At 39.9% G+C, this 18,090-nt stretch overlaps 1 protein-coding gene across 12 annotated transcripts in view; it reads right to left on the bottom strand.

The window, feature by feature from the left end:
* Nucleotides 1-18,090, bottom strand: part of TENM4 (teneurin transmembrane protein 4) — a 1,512,248-nt gene that overhangs the window by 595,958 nt on the left and 898,200 nt on the right. The gene's annotated exons all lie outside the window — the stretch shown is intronic.

The raw sequence follows: 18,090 nt of genomic DNA, 5'->3' as shown, positions 1-18,090 counted from the left end.
TTTTTATATGACCTCTACATATTTTCAGATAAGATTATTTCAATTGCTCTGCTACGTAAGGAAATTTTCTGCAAGAACTCCAAACAGTGAGACATAAAATTAATTCTCTGAATTTGTGAAAATTGGAACTAATTTTTTTTTTAAAGCAAATTTTGTAGAGGAAAAAAGGAAGAAAAAAGACTGATTACAGATCTGTTGATATTGGAGGCACATCAGATTACTGGAAAATGTAGAATAAAAGTTGATCTGAAATGGTCCAGCAGCTTCTTTGCCTGCTTTACTCTACAGGATTCTCTGAGCTGTTATAGCTACGCACAGTATCAAGAGTACAAGAAATCTTTGTACAAACTGAAATAATAAAGTATAAATTTAAATAATAAGTAATAAAAACACTGGGAGGGATCTTAGTTACTGCAACATTTTATTCTCCCTGTCTCAAGACTGCTTCACCCTGCAGCAAGTGCCCACAGTAAATAAATAATAAATAAATAAATCAGATATCAGATAAACCCAGCACTGAGGAGGACTCAAAGCACCCATGCTTATCAACGACTCTTCAGACAGGATTTTGGGTTCAACTAAGGATTCTCCCCTCTTTCCTGGGAGAAATCTAGTAACCACTACACCTAATTTTGCTGTCCTATCAATTCTACATGCGATAACCCTCCAAAAGGACATGATTTAGTTGTTAGTTAGGGTAGTATTATTAGGTTGTGGTTGGACTTGATGATCTTTAAGGTCTTTTTCAACCTGAGCAATTCTATGATTCTATGATTTCACTTTTTTCTTCCTTTGCAGTCCCCACCTCTCATTCCAGGGGGTAACTGAAAGGGGATAAAGGATGTGACAAAGGTGAGATGCTTCAAAAACTACCACCTGCATCCAAGACTGTAAATAAAATCAGTGGTTGATCCTTTAGACTGTTAGACAGTGGTAAGTATAGCGGGGAACAAGCAGCTAAAAAATTGAACCTCTTTTGTACACCACTACTACTAAGCTCTGGAAAGGGGTTGCAGAGGTTGAAGTTTTACTGTAGCATTATCGTATTTAGTAAGTGTAGTATTAGATACTGGTGTTTAGGCAAAGGATTTGCTAGATAGCAGATTTTAAAATGATCTTTTATTCTTGTCTGAAATCCCCAGATGTAGGCTGTGTTGCCAGTTAGACTTCACCGTGCCTGATCCAGTAATTTCCAGTGTGCAAGTGGGTCAGAGGGTGGGCTTAGTCATTTTCAGGATCAGATGCTACAGCTTTAATATGCCATTTAATTTATCCTGTTGGGTTGGGTAGAGAAAACCATCAAAAAAGGTTTCCTGAGCCTATTGTGTCAGATTAAGGAAAGTCATACAAATGCCTTTAAATGGTGGTGCACAGAGGAGTAATGGAGCTAACAAGAAATTTGTCTTCCTTTTCCTTTCCCTTTCAAAGGAGAACCTACCCCAATCTGCCCTCAATATACCAAAGGTAGAGCAAGACTTAATCTCACACCTTCAGAATACAGTGAGACCTATACTCTACCAGTGTATCGTTCTGCGTAAGTGCTTGATGCACAACATCAGTTTTTAAGGGCATAATCCCCCTATCCTATAACCCCATAGTATTAGCACTTAGACCCAATGGCCTCTTTTCTAAGAAAATAAGGCTTTTACAGGAGTGCTGTCTGTCCATCTGGCTTCCCATCTGTCAATCCTGCGCCCAGCAGTATATTCTGAACCTGGTGGCTAATTTCACCTCATTCTCTAGAGGGGTGAAAGCTTAAAAGATAAAAATATCTCACATTTTATGAAAATCAGTGGTGTGGGAGAAGGAAATTGACAAAGCACAGCTCGCTTGAGTGAAAGGCAGTGGTATAAGCTCGTTAGCTAATTGCCTAGCTTGGGCTGCCAGCTGGCCAGTCGACATGAGCAAACTGGCCAACTCAGCTACCTGTTAACAGCTTCTTGGACCTCTGCACAGTGCATCCGGCCAGCCAGCATAGCAGGAAAGGAGACTTTTGGGGAGGGAAGATGTGTACACTAAGTTAGGCAAACAAATAGACATGGAGACATGCTGAGGACTGAGGTCACATAATCACAGAATAGCCCAGGTTGGAAGGGACCTCAAGGATCATGAATCTTCAACACCACCCACCACAGGCAGGGCCACCAACCTCCATATTTAATACTAGACCAGGCTGCCAAGGGCCCCATCCAACCTGGCCTTGAACACCTCCAGGGACAGGGCATCCATAAAGATGTTGAAGAGCATGTGATGGTTTTTACATAGATGGGGCAAAAGAAAGGACGATGTGTGCGATCTTTTTTGTCAGAAACATTTCTGGTTTAAATTGATGTCAGAGAGATCTGTTTGTTCCTTCTGTGCTCAGCAATAGATTTGCTTCTCCTGTGAAAACCTTCTGGGGCCCTGGGCAGCTTCATCTAATAGCTGGCAACTCAGCCCACAGCAGGGGCTGAAATTAAAGAATCTTTAAGGTCCCTTCAAACTGAAGCCATTCTATAATTTTACAATACTATGATTTTACATTCAGAGCCCCAAAACAATCACTCTTTTCCCCATAATCATCTATGGTGATCTATTCTGATGATTCCCATCAGAGAATAGTTATGGGAAGAGCACAAAGATAGGGTTTGACCAGAGAACAGACAGGAAGAGGAACCTTATTATCCCCTTTCCACAACCAAAAAAGAGAAGAACTGATAGACAACTGGAATATTTGTATGGGCATGCAAGTAAATTCGGTACAGTGTCCTTGCCAAAGCTTTCAACCTCCACACTGGTGACCCAGCCCATGGCAGCAGAGTTGAAACTAAATGATCTTCAAGATCCTTTTCAACTGAGCCATTCTATGATTCTATGTTCTCCATAGCCCTGAAAAACATGTGGTGATGGCATTTTCACGTGTGTTGGTAAATTGGTACAAGCAGAGCCACTCTGCTCACCTCCGTCCCCAGGCATCACACTTAGCAGTGAATTACTGCCCATGGTCCAACTATAGAGAATTAAAATCTAATTTTGGCTTGCACTATTAGTTAACCAGATTTCACCTCCATTCATCTTTCAAAGACATTTTAGCATTATTTAGTACCATCTCTGTTCCCAAAACACTTTCCTTACACTTGGCATTCCCTTCAGTGTTTAATACACATTCATTCATGGCACAAAACATGAAGAACAAGACTGACAGAAACCCAAAAAGTCAGCTGAATTCAGGATTTCAGAAGATAAGGTGCCCAAGCCAACCTAGCGATAAAATATGTGGTAAGCAAACCCTGTGATCTATGCAGATAGCTTAAGCTTCTGCAGTGCTAATTGCTATTACAACCTTAAGCTAATATTTGAGCCTTTCTTTTGAGCAAGGATGTGTAACAATTAGATTACAGGATTTGGGGCATTACATAGAGAGATAAAAGCAGTAGTTTTGTCATGGTCTGTGGTATTTTGTTTGCACAGGGATAACAGCAGTGATGATAATATTAATAATAACTATCCCATTTCTGTCCAAAGTCTGTTTTGAGGTGCATCAGGCTAGATCCAAAATCAGCCTCTTGCCTGTGGAAGATGTTATCCTAATTATTTTAAGCTGGAGCATGTAGCTCATGAGGCACTTCTCCGCTGCTGAAGAGTGCAGCATGGTGTGCCGTGAGTTCTGCCTACTCACAGTCATAAATGGAATTGTAGACTCAGAATGGCTTAGGTTGGAAGGGACCTTAAAGCCTATCCAATTCCAACCCCCTTCCATGGGCTGGTGGCCCCCTGCTGCCCTGAGCCCATCCAATCTGGCCATGAGTGCATCTGAAGATGAAGCATCATTTGCAAAGCATAGTCTGAGCTTGGACACTTCTGTTCTCATGTCTTAAGCATTGCTGAGAGCTCCAGTGGCACTTATTGTGCTGTCATTCTGATGTCTGCATCACAACTCCAGTAATGAAGAGACCTCTGTTATTTTTGCTATCTATGAACCTTATGCTTTCCTTTCTCCTGTTAGAAATGCATGCACATAAGGGAAAACACAATATGTTTGAATCCAGTGATAAAGTAGAGCACGGAGGAAAACAAGCAAACAAATAGTGCTTAACTACAGAGAAAAAACAGTCTGCACACAACAGCATGCCTGATATAATGCATGTTATATTGCAACATGGTCTGGATCAGCATCATTAAAACTTTATACAGTGTATTAAAAAGAGAAGGCACCCTCTTATGCATATTCTTGGGGGATGTTTTTTCTATTTCACACTGCTTTTTTAATGTCTTCTCCGGGGAACCCAAGGGAATAAAAAATCACCTTACATCTACAGCAACAGCCAGCTTTCCCAAAGAGCCATAGATTTCCTTGGTCAGCTTACACAGCTGAGCACTCTCCCCCCCCATACCTTCCCCCACCCCTCCCACCTCTTCCCCCAGAACGCAGAATCAGTCCCAGAAAGCAAAGGAAAAGTGTATTTCCACTGAGGTATACTGAAACTACTATAACTGCATTAAAAATAGACATCTCCGATAGCAGTGGTTTTAAAGTGTCTCACAGCAGCTGGAAATCTGATCCCATGGACACACACAGAAAACAAGCAGAGCAACTTAATAAAATGAGACGTTCCCTGTTTAAGCATGCCCTCATTTGGTCTATCAGAGATATGTAAGAAAACTAAAAAACCTGGGGAAGTAGCCCGATAGGATATTTCTTCTTACCCATAGGCACCAAGGTCCTTTCAGAGAATTGCATCCTGCAGACTGTTGATACTTGCTCGGAAACTTAAAAAACAGGTTTTAAGCAGAATTCTTTGGAGAATTAGATCCAGACTCAAGAGGCTGAAAGCATCACTTGAAACAGGCAGTTTAATTTATTCAGATAAAAGCCACATAGCTCAAGGACAGGTAAGTAGGTAAATAAGCCATCACCAGCTCTTTCTTGGGAAAGAAAGGCACCGTGAAAAGCCTGCATTAAAGCAGATCTCCATTTCGGAAATGAAGGAGCCTCAGGTATAGACATTTGATTTATTTTTTTTTTCTCACCGTGGCACAGGGGAGGGTGCAGTGCCTCAACCTGTTGTAATAGAAGATGTGGGTTGCTCGTTGTTGCGACGCTATTGCAGCAGCCTCTTCATTAAAAGAGGCTGTGTCTTTAGTGGCAAGGATTAATTTCTTACTTGTAAAACCAAGGCGTCACCAGTGCTGGCATTGTTCCTTGCTGCTCTTTTCTCCCCTTTCCACACCTTTTATTTCCCTTCTTTCTGACTCACAGTGAACAGGAAGGAGCACAGTAAAGAGAGGTACTAAATGTTTCTGATTTGCTGAGCTGACAATCCTTTTGCTACTTGATTTTGCTTTAACGGGATCTTCTTGTTACCCACCTACTGTAGCTCAGAGTGGAAAATCCATGCATCAAAAGGTTGAAAGCTTCAGGCAAAACTTGCCTCCCTGCAGCTTGAGATGGGGTGAGGGAGAGACAAAGTTCTCCAGTTGCTTTGCAAACAGCATTAAGGCAGTTCAAGGAAGTCTGGGTTAAGGACATTATCTTCCCCATAAAGTAATCTCCAGCAGGCTTCTACTCTTTCTAAATGCAGAGAAGCAAAGGGAAGAGTCAAATGTATTTGAAAAGTATAGAGATGTCAAGGAGAAGTGCTTAAAGGATTTCTTCCATATGAAATGTGTGCGAATTTCTGTTTGCTTTGTGTAGGAGGGGGTACGTGCATGTTTGTACATACACAAAGTGGACCCTGTAACAGAAAGATGCAAGAGTGACTGGAAAAAAAAGAGAAAAAAAAAACACACTAATATACCTGGTCAACCTTCAGTTGTGCATTGGTGTGCAGGGCTATGAGCGTGCATCTGCACACTGGGATGAAAGTACAGCATAGGAAGTTCCGCACGAATGTGCAGATGAACTTCTTTACAGTGAGGGTGACGGAGCACTGGAACAGGCTGCCCAGGGAGGTGGTGGAGTCTCCTTCTCTGGAGATATTTAAGACCCGCCTGGATGCCTTCCTGTGTGACATGGTGTAGGGAGCCTGCTTTGGCAGGGGGGTTGGACTCGATGATCTCTGGAGGTCCCTTCCAACCCCTACAATTCTGTGATTCAGTGATTCTGTGATTTTGTCACTTGGGTGTATCTCTGAGGACCACCTGCATGAGCACCAAGACTTATCACAAAATCATAAAATGGCTTTGGTTGAAAGGGTCCCTGAAAATCATTGTGCCCCACTCCCCTGCCATGGGCTGGTTACCCCCACCAGCTCAGGTTGCCCCAGGTCCCATCCAGCCTGGCCTTGAGTATCTCCAGAAAGTAGCTCTCAGGGCAGCAATGTCAGGGTCACAGCACCCTCTGAGTAAAGAATTTTCTCCTAACATCTAACATTAATTTCCCCTCTCCTTGTTTAAAGCCATGCCCTCTTTATGGGCTTGGTGGTCTCCCTTTTTAATCCCCCAGCTATGAGTTGCAGAAAGAAAGCACGCAAGCTTAAAGTAACCTCTGGAGATGATATTAAGACAGTACCCTTAAAACCAAACCCTGAGTCCACTTGTTTTTTTCACTGTATTTACTCTGAGTTTTAAAGTCCAGCAACTACATCAGTTTTACTGCAGGAAGCATATGTGGATGTGCTTGTTTATTGGTCCTGAGAAAGTGGAGGATGAGACCAAGTCACCAAAGGGGCTTAAATCAAGCATTTGTGTTGGCAGTAGACATTTCGGCTCTGTAAATACAGACCTGATGCTCTTCCCTGCTTGACAGAACACGCTGGGAAGTGTGTGTGTACCACTTCCCTCTGCTGGAGGCAGCCCAGACTGTTACCTGCCTTCATCCAGGAATATTTCTATTGGCACCAAAAATGTTCCAGTCCCCATCATCCATCTCAGCAGTGATAATGAAGCAGCCACAGATCATTTCAGTGTCTCTCATTTATATAAAAATCTCAGTGCTGATTGTTGGATGAAACAGAGCAGCCCTAAAAGCACAGGGAAGTGTCTGCTGCAGAAACTGTTTAAGCTGACACATTTTGAAAGGAGACAGCATACCACAGCCTGGGCATGTAACACTTCTTAAAAGTAGAGTGAACCATCTGATTGCTCACAGATTTGCACAGCCACACGCATGTACCCCACCATCCAAAAATGACTGTAAAACCAATTAGAGTGCCTTGTTTGTTTGTTTTTAATGTACTGTTGTCCATATATCCTTACACAGACGAGGATTGTTCTGGGCAAGATCACAGGTCAAGGAGATGTGGGGGGTGCAATAAATGGGTGGAGAGTAGAAGAATCTGACCACAAATCATCTTTCTTGGTCCTCTTTTGCATCATTTTACAGCTTTAAAATGCCACCTGTGAAACTGAATCATTGATAGCTTTCCCCATCTAATCCCTTTCCTACAGACTGTAAACATTGGTGTTATAACAGAGGACAGCTATACGATGTAGAAAGGTATGGCTTAGATAGAAATTGATTTTTTTTTTCTATCTCAGATATGCAGAACATTTCCCAGTATTTAATGTATTATATTTCTCCTTCAATAAATGCTCATAATTTGCTCCATTTGCCTTGTGGGATGAGACACAATCATGTCCACTGCCTCATCAAGCCTTCTGGATTTTAGAGGCTTTAAGAGTACAGGTGGAGGGAAGTCCTGGGGACCCCGGGCTGGCCAGCAGCCTTTGAATGGTGGCCTTCTGGTACTCTGCTGTGTCTTTTATTCAGATAGCACCCTTGCCATCACCCTCTCATAGATGTTTCTGTAAGAGAAATTGTCATCCAGTAGCATTTTAACATCAGTATGCTAAAGACGATAGATTTCTTTCTAAACCAGAGAGTCAATGTAGGGAGACACATGCGTGTTTCATAACAAGATACATAGATGGATAGGTAAACACAACATTTATTATTATTTGTCAGAGAATCTGTGGGTGCCCCATCCCTGGAGGTGCTCAAGGCCAGGTTAGATGGGCCCTGGGCAGCCTGAGCTACTGCTTGATTAGCTGTTGGCCTTAGTAAAACATGAGCAAATGTCCCCTTTTTATTAAAAGGAAGAAAAAAAAAAAAAAGAAAAGAAAAAGGAGAATGAGGAAACATGGAGAGATTCCATCACATTCCATTATTTATTTACTTATGTAGTTTAAGGGGAGATGGGTGGCTATTGCCTGACAAATTGAATTATGACACTCATCTAAACTACTGGAGATACTTGCTGCAAATAGGAAGAACAAAGCTTTCTGTTAACAAAGATGATAAATAAATCTGGAAATAATGAGGAGAAAAGATTCCTTGGACTCCTAATCTAGTGTGTAGAATGGGATCCCTAGTGATACACACACTCTATGACCCATGGTCACATATACATGCTTTGATATTTTACTTATGGTCAGAAGGGTATTACCCAAGCAAATCTTTTGACAGTACCCTCTCACTGTAATTTGCTTTGCATCTCAGATAATTCTGTTCAGATAAAAGTGAAGGGGAAAATAGGATTCAGAAATTTCTCTAACATGTTCCATCTATTAATGAGTATTTGCTCTTTCAGGCTAGAGCAGAGCTGGCTCAAAGCAAGCTATCAAGAAGCTTTTAATGAGAATATGGAGTCTTCAGAATAACCTCCTTTAGTCTCTGAATCTGTTCCTGTTATGCTGTATTGTTTTTCTCTTGTATCTAAAGGGTTGTTCTTCACCCAGGTAGAAGTATCAAGAAAGCCATGTGCTGAAAAATGAAATGGCAGCCTGAGAGACACATGGAAGTGAATTCCTCTGAGGGTATCCAAAGGGATTCTTGGCTACGTCCACACTAGTATTCCTAGAAAGACTAGTGGACTGAATTAGTAGGATAGATCTTGTTATAATGATGGAAGAAGGAATCTAAAGGAATTTGAAACTATAGTATATGATTTGTAGACAGCAAGGCAGAATTTCTCGTGATGCTCTACCTCACAGACAGGAATTTTCATGGAAAAGGAACCAATTGCAAGTGGGAAAGTATGGAAAAAAATCTAAGCACTATCTCCACAAATTGAATATATTACACTTGACTTTCAAGACACTGTAAAATGGTTAAATGAAAAATATAGTTTGTTAGCTCACCTTTGAAGATAATGCCTACATTTATCATGGAATTATAGAACAGTTTGGGTTGGAATGGACCTTTAAGATTCCAACCCCTCCTTCTATAGCCAGGAATACCTCTCTCTCACTGTTGCTTACAGTCCCATCCAGCCTGGCCTTGAATGCTTCAAGGGTGGAGGTATCCACAACATCTCTGGGCAACCTGTGCCAGGGTCTCATCACCCTCACAGTGAAGAACTTTTTCCTTATATCTTGTCTAAATATATCCTGTTCAAGTTTAAAACCATTTCCTCTTGTCCTGTTGCTACCTGCCATTGTAAAAAGTCCATCCCCAACTTTACTGTAGGCCCCCTTAAGGTCCTGGAAGGCTGCTATAAGGTTCCTCAGAACCTTCTCTTCTTCATGTTGAAAAGCCCCAGCTCTCTCAGCTTGTTTTCATGGGGCAGGTGCTCCAGCCCTCTGATCATCTTTGTGACCCTCCTCTGGATGTACTCCAGCAGTTCCACATCCTTCCTGTGTTGGGGGCCACAGGCCTGGACACAGTATTCTGGGTGGGGTCACACGAGACCAGAGTTAGAGGGACACTTCCTTCAACCTGCTGGTCACACATCTCCTGATACAATCCAGGACATGGTTGGCTTTCTGGGCTGCAAAATTGCACATTAACTCATGTTGAGTATTTCATCAGCTGACATCCCTAAATCCTTCTCCTCATGGCTTCCTGTTCAGCTACCCTGCTTTCCCATGTTTAACTTAACTGAAGCCAGTACATTATGGAAATAAATATAGTCTACAGTGTCTATTAGCCTTCTACTCTTGCATCAAATAGATGACAGGCAGTTCTTTATTCATATTCTAAAAAAAGAAAACAAACAAACAAACAAACAAAAAAAACCAAAAAAACCCCACAAAAAACAAACAGAGAAGGAGAAGGGGAAGAACAAGAAGACGAATGAGAAGGAGAAAGAGAGGAAGAAAAATTAAAGATAAAATGGTAAAATGATGTCTTAAGATGAATGTTAAAAGGATTTTGAAGGACTTTGCCCTCTGAGTGGATAAAACACAACAGATTTCCGTCTTTCTTCCTTCTGGATAAACTGTTTCTGGTTTTCTTAGAAGCAAGATAAGCTAAGTAAATGATAAAGCATACTGACCACAGTAGAGATGCTTAATTTGCAATTGCATTTCTCTTTGTCTGATATCTGTGATACTACTCTAGGTATTCACCTGGCAATGAATGTCCCTGCAGTTATGATATGATATGGTAAATGCTTCTAACATTTAAATCTCTCTAATTACCACTTGAAATAGTTACCATCCTATTTCCCAAAAATCTTACTCTCCCTTTACCAGAAAAATAAGAGACATGAATAAAATAAAAAGGTAAATGCTGGCTTGTAAAGGGAACAAAACAAATAAAATATGTTTCCCTCTGATTAATGACTGCCTGAAGTAGGGTGGGCCTGAGCAAGGGACAGCGATGGAGAGAGAAACCTGAGGCAATGTAAGAACTGGACTGGGAGCTTCCAAAAGAGTGACACATTTGGCTGAGGAATGAGAGCCTTGGCAGTGCTACAGCCGGTCCATCATCCTGCTGGAGAAAGAATGAGGCCATGAGGCTGATTAGGGAGGAAACAATGACCTTAATTTTGTTTCCAAAGAGGCTACTCCTTCCGTAAGTGAAATGAAAAAGCTAAGGAAGAAAGAGAGAAAGAGAGAAAGGGAGAAAGGGAGAAAGGGAGAAAGGGAGAAAGGGAGAAAGGGAGAAAGGGAGAAAGGGAGAAAGGGAGAAAGGGAGAAAGGGAGAAGGGAAGGAAGAAGGGAAGGATGGAAGAAAGGAAGAAAAGAAGAAAAGGAAGAAAGGAAGAAAGGAAGAAAGGAAGAAAAGAAGAAAAGAAGAAAAGAAAAAAAGAAGAAAAGAAGAAAGAAAGAAAGAAAGAAAGAAAGAAGAAAGAAAGAAAAAAGAAAGAAAGAAAGAAAGAAAGAAAGAAGGAAAGAGAAAAGAAAGAAAGAAATAAAAAAGAAAAAGAAAGAAAACAAAGAAAGAAGGGAGGGGATAAATAAGGATAGAAGAGAAGAAAGAAAGAAAGAGAGAAAAGGGAAGAAAGAAAGAAAGAAAGTTATATGTTGTTTGTGGAAGTCAAGTACATGATAATATAGCATGTATAGCATGTGTTGCCTCCACAAACTCTGTCTGGAGATGTGATACTCACAGGGGTCTAGAAGAAGATGCTACAATGAAATTCCAGTCCTTAGAATAAGCACTGCTGAACCGCAGTTTACCCCATCCAGTAAAAATTAAGTAACACACTCTTCTGAACACTTCAATGAAATCCTTTAGTATAAAGAATGTGGATTCTGTTACGATGTTTAAAACCACTGCATTATGTTTTCATGGTAAGACTGTTTTCAGAAGACAGAAGATATTCTCTACATGCTATTCAACTTTGTGAAACTTCATAAGATGTGCCAGTCGCAATAAATACTATAGAGCCAAGCACGGCTTCACCATTCTTGTGGATTTTGGCTTTACACAGAAAGATGTGTAAGGGCCTTAGGTTACAAGTAGTGTTCTCATTCAAGACTGCACCATTTTTTTCTCTATTTATCTGTGCCTTGTGCTTTGCTCTATACAAAGGTTTGCAGTGATTTGTAAGCAATCTATGCAGAGGTAGGCCCAGCCGAGAATTATTATTACACTCAGACAGCTTTATGCATTGACAGAAGATGAAATACACCCATCTCTTTAATACTCTCTCCCTCTCTCTATAATTTTAAACTGTCCTTACTGACATCCTAACATAAGATCAGTAGTTTGCATTTATATTTACACCTCTTTTCTTTAAGCCTACCACAGTAGTGTTCAAATTAAACCAAGATAGCTTTGTTTAGTTGTGTTCTGGACTATATAGTTTCTAATGTCTCGAGGGCACTGTGGTTCAGAACATAACTCTTCAGACCAGGAGTTTGGACAACAGCTCCTGAGCAACTGTGTCCTCAAACCTCCTTACCTTCCATGCAGATCAAGGAGTTCAGTGATTTGTAAAACTGCCTTGAGATCTATGGCTGGAAGTGTCAGGTAGATGCCAAGTGTGACTATAAATATAATTTGGACAGCAAAAGGGGCTGGAGCCAAGCTCTTTCAGAAGGATACTTTTAAATTAAGGATGCTGAAAGTCTCAGATTCCCTATCTAAGCTAAACTGCTTTCAAAGCCTGCCAAACCATTTACATTGATTTCAGTGGGAGAATTCATGAAGGAAGGACTATTGTCAGAAGACAAGTGGCCTTGACCAAGCTTTCTTTGGCCAGTAAAATCAGGAGAATCAACATTAGTTATTCTATCAAAGTAAGGTTGTAAGAAGACTGGGTTATTTGTCTAGCAGAGCTCTAGATCTTCAACAAGTATTTTGAGCCACCAATAAAATAAAAACTAAATATATGTTCTTACACAGAAAAGCAGTTCAGATGTTTTTCTCCTTCTATCCATCAGCACTTTCCTGATGGATTAAAAAATCCATAATGAACAGAAGATCCCATGGATCTGCTAAGATTTTTAAAACAAAGTCAACACAGCTCATGTGAAATCTGTTCCCCATTCATAAGGTTTGGTGACTGTTGGGTCAGTGCTGTTAATACAAATTTCTGTGCAGATATAGCCATAGCATTAAATGACAAGGATGACAGTATTACTAATTTATGCAGGCACTGAAAAGAGAGCTAACCCATAATTTTGTTATATTTTCAGGGCTCGACTTTTGTTCTAAATGTCAATAGGGTGTGCAAATGCCATGCAAGTCTCCCTTAGGACTTGGCTCAAATCCATATGCAGATACTTCTGAGGATGCTTTGGATTCATGAACTTAAGAAACTCAATTTAAATATAGGAAGGGAAAAATAATCATGATATGAAATGTAAAAGTACTGATAAGCTGCTGCGAATTCCAGTGTATTTGTACTTAGTTATGTATTCACATGAGCCTGCAAACATATGCCGTTATATGCACACATGTACATTATGAACACAGGACTTCAGATGGCCTCACTGACCAATTCCAAAACAATTCCAGAGTGTAAAATAAACTTAATTTGCTGTTTATCTCTTTGGATTATATTTCAAGATAATTTACATTTATTTATTTTTCTGCATTTCCTTGGACAGTAAGAAGTCTTCTTATGGAATGAAAGACAGTGCTTCTATTCCAGAATTAATTACAGGTTCAATTTATTTCCATTTAACAAATCTCTTAAAGTTTCCAAGCAATCAAGCTATGAAGACTTTCCAGCCATGCTTGATGAATTTGAATAATAATATGTTCCCTTTCCCTATATGTAGCAAAAATATAGTTTATCTGACACTTCTCTCATTTCTTAATTTTTATTATTGGAAATGATTGCTGCGGGTTACCATTCTTTAGAAATCTTCTGGTCTGTTTGAGAGTGTAGAAGAGGTTACATCAACACACATACTTCACTACTTCAGTTAAGTAGTAAGTAAGAGTGTTGATTTACTTTGTATGAAAGAAAGGAAAGAAAGAAAGAAAGGAGAAAGGAATGAACGAAAGAAGGGATGAAGGAAGGAAGGAAAGAGGCAAAGAAAGGAAGGAAAGGAAAGTAGAGGAAGTGCAAAAGCAAGAGACAAAGCATGTGAAAATGCAAAAAAGAAGGAAAGCAAACAGGCAAGCAAGAGGAAGGAAGGAAGGAAGGAAGGAAGCGCAGGAAGAGAAGGAAGGAAGGAAGGAAGGAAGGAAGGAAGGAAGGAAGGAAGGGAAGGAAGAAGAAGGAAGGAAGGAAGGAAGGAAGGAAGGAAGGAAGGAGGAGACGGAAGGAAGGAAGAAAATGGGAAAAGGAAGAAGAAAAAGAGGGAGAAGAAAGGAGAGGAAGAGAGAGAAGGGAGACGAAGATTAAGAAGAAGAAAGAGAGAAGAGAGAAAGGAAGGAGGGAAGAAATAAGAAAGAAAGAAAGAAAGAAAGAAAGAAAGAAAGAAAGAAAGAAAGAAAGAAAGAAAGAAAGAAAGAAAGAAAGAAAGAAAGAAAGAAAAAGAGAGAGAAGTTGGTAGGGGGGGGGAAAGGGGGGAGTGGGAGAGGGAGGGAGGGAGGGAGCGAGAAACAGTGCTTTGGCCAAACCCCAGTTCTTAAAATTAGGAGTGGCTTTTGCCTGTGATAATTATTTATGCACTGCGTAGTAGTGGCCAATGATGTTACTTGAGGCTAATCAAGCAAGAAACACATATTTTGGAGGACAGCTTCCTCTGATTGTCAGAGTCTTAGAGAACTGGCAGATACTATTTGTTCTCTCCTTCCTCTCCTTTTACATGGAAGTGTTTATGTAATAACAGTAATCTGGACTTTCTTTAGCTTCTCAACTTGGAACAGAGATGGATCTGGACACATACAAAAGACTGCGTTTTTCATAGAGGTTGAGACTGTTGAAACTCATTCCCATTTGACTCTCAGGGTAACCTTCCTATTAGTTCAATCTATTAGGTTACAAATCTTCATTTAACATCTCCCTGTCAGATCAGGTATATGAACATCATGCACTTCAAGAAATCCGAATTATACATTCTTATAACTTAATGAGACCGCATGTATGCACAAAAATGCTTCTTCCAACTATGCTCTTGAACAAAAGAACATCATATAAATTAATAGAAACTAAGTCTTCCCATCCCACCACCAACATCTAGCTTAATCTCTTCTGCTTTTCAGCTTTCATGGCAAACACTTCTTATCTTTTTATCACAAAGTAGTGAACATATAGAATAATTTGAAGCCAACATCATTGCTGATCTTTTATTCGGCACTCTACAGAGAGGAGTACAGAATTGTAAAACTGCTGGCAAAAAAGTTTCCTTACTGACTGAACATCACTTGAACATGTGATAAGCGTTGCAGCATGCAGAATGTTTGACATCCTCAATCTTGCCTTGTAAAAGTAGGAGCGATATCTGATCCTACAGCTGCAATGGCTTCATTCCTTGAAAAACTGCTAGCAGCTATTGTGTTTTTTTAGATTTATTCTATAATAGGGTTTCAAAGTTGTCTCTTGAACATCAGTATCAAAGATAAGGGTGATTTTATGCCTATCACTGTGCTGTTATGTTATTGCAGAGTGAAATATACTTTTTTGAAATGTCTTTTTAAGGCTTTCCTTAGTAATGAATGTTTTCAGAAATAAATGCTGGGTGTAACAAATAAATAAATAAATAAATAAATTTTGCATTTCTATTTCATTTTGTCATTTTATAACTCTCTTGAAATTGACCTTTCAAAATAGTATACAGATGTTCTAATAATAATTAACAAGTATTTTTGCAAGTGGGGGAACTAACAGAGCCTGCAGAACTGTGAGTTTCTGTTCTTCCCTATCTTCAGCTTCCTTCACTGCAAGAGTCCCCATTTTTTCCTTCTTTTCTGTTTTCCCTAGGATCTCAGCTCCCACTGACAAAGCCTGCAGATAGCGTGTAGATAATCATTTCCCCTTGGTACCTTGCATGCCTCCAGGATCTCTTCAAAGTGTAGTAATTACCAGCTGGCAAAAGGTACTGCGTGCTGTGGCAGGTTCCAAAGTACATGTGAAAACTGACCGCTCACTACATACAGACTGATTGTTCAATGTGAGAACAAGCAGAAAAAAAGTCATAGCACAGACTTTCTAAGATGAGAGGTTTTGGTTTTTTTTTCCCAGATTCATAGGGTATTAATTTTAGCCTTTTCTTCCTACTCTCTTATTAATGTTCATGGAACTTATCAGTATGTCTCTCTTTTTTTCCTGGAGACTTCTAGTCCTTGTCCAACATGATTAATTCAACAGTGATTTCAGTTGTTAGTAAAGAGACTGGTAAACAAATGGATAGACAGTAAACTGCACTAGGCTTTAAGAGAAAGGAATAAAAATCAGATAGTCATAATGCATGTTCTCTTAGGAGCTCTGTAGACTTGATATTTATTCTTGAAATTTACATCATGACATCACCTCATCAGCAAGAGAAAAAATATTGTCACTAATTCACAAATGGCTCAATGGAGGCATAAAGGGCCACAGACTAAATCTATGACTGTGGATACTTTTCTGGCTGTCCTTTACTGTAGCTTCAAAACCACTGAACTTAATTGTTTTTTTCGTAGAGGTGTGATTTCGTCATGCAGTAGGACTAGAAATAAAGGTACAAGATACCTTGCAAGGTACAGAGATTCATCCCACTTACAGTGCTTGCTGTCACAGGAGCCTCACTTGAATGAGGAGAATGGGATAAGTGACACAGATGACAATTGCAGATTTAGTAGATTCATGAAAGTTATTTCTTCTATTTTGGACACCCATCATGTAGGCCCTTGACTCACCTCATCCTCAGAACCTTCCATAGTCCCATGGCTGTTTCTTTATCCTTTCCGTGTATCTGCTCTTGCATTGACTTCACCTAGGACCAGGTTTGCTACTGAGTGCCTATCAATCAACTTTCAAATTCAGATCTTGGTCAAGATGTACCTACTGTTCCTGCCTTCTTAAAGGAGATGACAGCTCCCTGTCACAGGATACCCTACTACCAAGGATATCAAGTGACCATTAATATTATTTCCCAGTTCCTCTGCATTGTAGAGGAATCTTATTTCCTTTTATGGTTGGGAAAGAGGAGGCACAATAAGGTTATGCAAGTCATGTAACTTTGATGAAAAGTGAATTAACTTCAGGAGCCCTAATGTGAAATTCTACCTCTCAGTGAACCCAACAACAGAAACATCAATCCTCATCTCTTTTTCCCACAATCCCATGATTCTCCTTGCCCAGATCTGCACCACTTTACCTGAAAGCTTTAGCCTCAGCTGAGTTTCAATGGGTTTATTGCAGGGGTCTATCTTACAATTCCTTTAACTCCTTGGATATGATCCTCTCCCCCCAGTTTCTATTTGATGAACTGGCTCAGTGACCTCTTCATACACCTCATAAAGAGAGGTTACAGGTGTTTACCAGGAAACATTCTGTCCTTCCTCAGGTATGTTTTTTGTAGACAGAATATGGAATGGGAATGGGAGTCTGTATGACTAAGGATCCAAAGAACCTTGTGGAAGCCTCAGTGACTGGAATAGCCATTGGCATCTTAAACAACAGTGCTTAGAATCTCCTTCACCTCAATTCATGAAACATGTTTACACTTCTGAGTTTAAATATTTTTAATCAAATTATGAGGTTTCTAGGCTTTTCTTGTTATCAAGGCCTAAAAAATAAATAAATAAATAAAAATTACAACCACCTCATGTGAATTTTATAAGCTACAAATATTCTGAATATTCTAACATGAATATTCTCCATTCTCCAGACTGAGGTTTGCCCACTGGAAAGTTAGAAACAAGAAATTGTGGTATATTTTTTAAAAAGGGACCCACTAAAGCTAAGTGAAGTAAAGCAAATCAAAGCAAAACAAAACAGTTATTTCATCTTTGTTTTTCTTTCAAAATGCTATGCTGCTTATCTGTGAATCAGAGAAAAAAACAAACCCAACAACAAATCAATCTTGTAAGTTATCTACTAGATAATGATAGAGGGTACCTCGAATCACATTCTGCCTATCATTGTGACTTTTGTGTGACTTTAGGCTAGGTGTTTCCTCGTCTTGAAAGGAAGTATCAAAACATATTCTTGCATTTTTGGCAGAATTAAAACTTCAGCTCAGCAGACAAGCTATGCCTGTCACTATAGCCCTGCATGCACATACGGTCTTGATCTCAACTGATGTCTCTAGGCGTTAATGCAATGCAAAGACTGTAATCAAAACTTTGTAGTCAGCTGTACTGTCTAAGTCAATCATCTTGTACAAAATAAAAGCTCTGAGGATCCCCTGGCAAGTAAAGACAATGAGTAAGCCCACCAAATTTCAGATCATACTGTTTGGGGCAAGAACATGAATATCCTAATGGTATGATGGCAGTCCTCGATTCTCCTCTCTAAAAGATCCCATTGAAATTGCTGCCTTACTGCACTTTACATTTTATTATTGATAATGCACTGAAAATAAAATTAAGCATATTGTCACCCAACCACCTTGCCA

The sequence above is a fragment of the Coturnix japonica genome, chromosome 1 (genome assembly GCF_001577835.2).
Source record: "Coturnix japonica isolate 7356 chromosome 1, Coturnix japonica 2.1, whole genome shotgun sequence".
Classification (NCBI taxonomy): Eukaryota; Metazoa; Chordata; class Aves; order Galliformes; family Phasianidae; genus Coturnix; species Coturnix japonica.
This window is presented reverse-complemented; position numbering and strand designations above follow the sequence as displayed.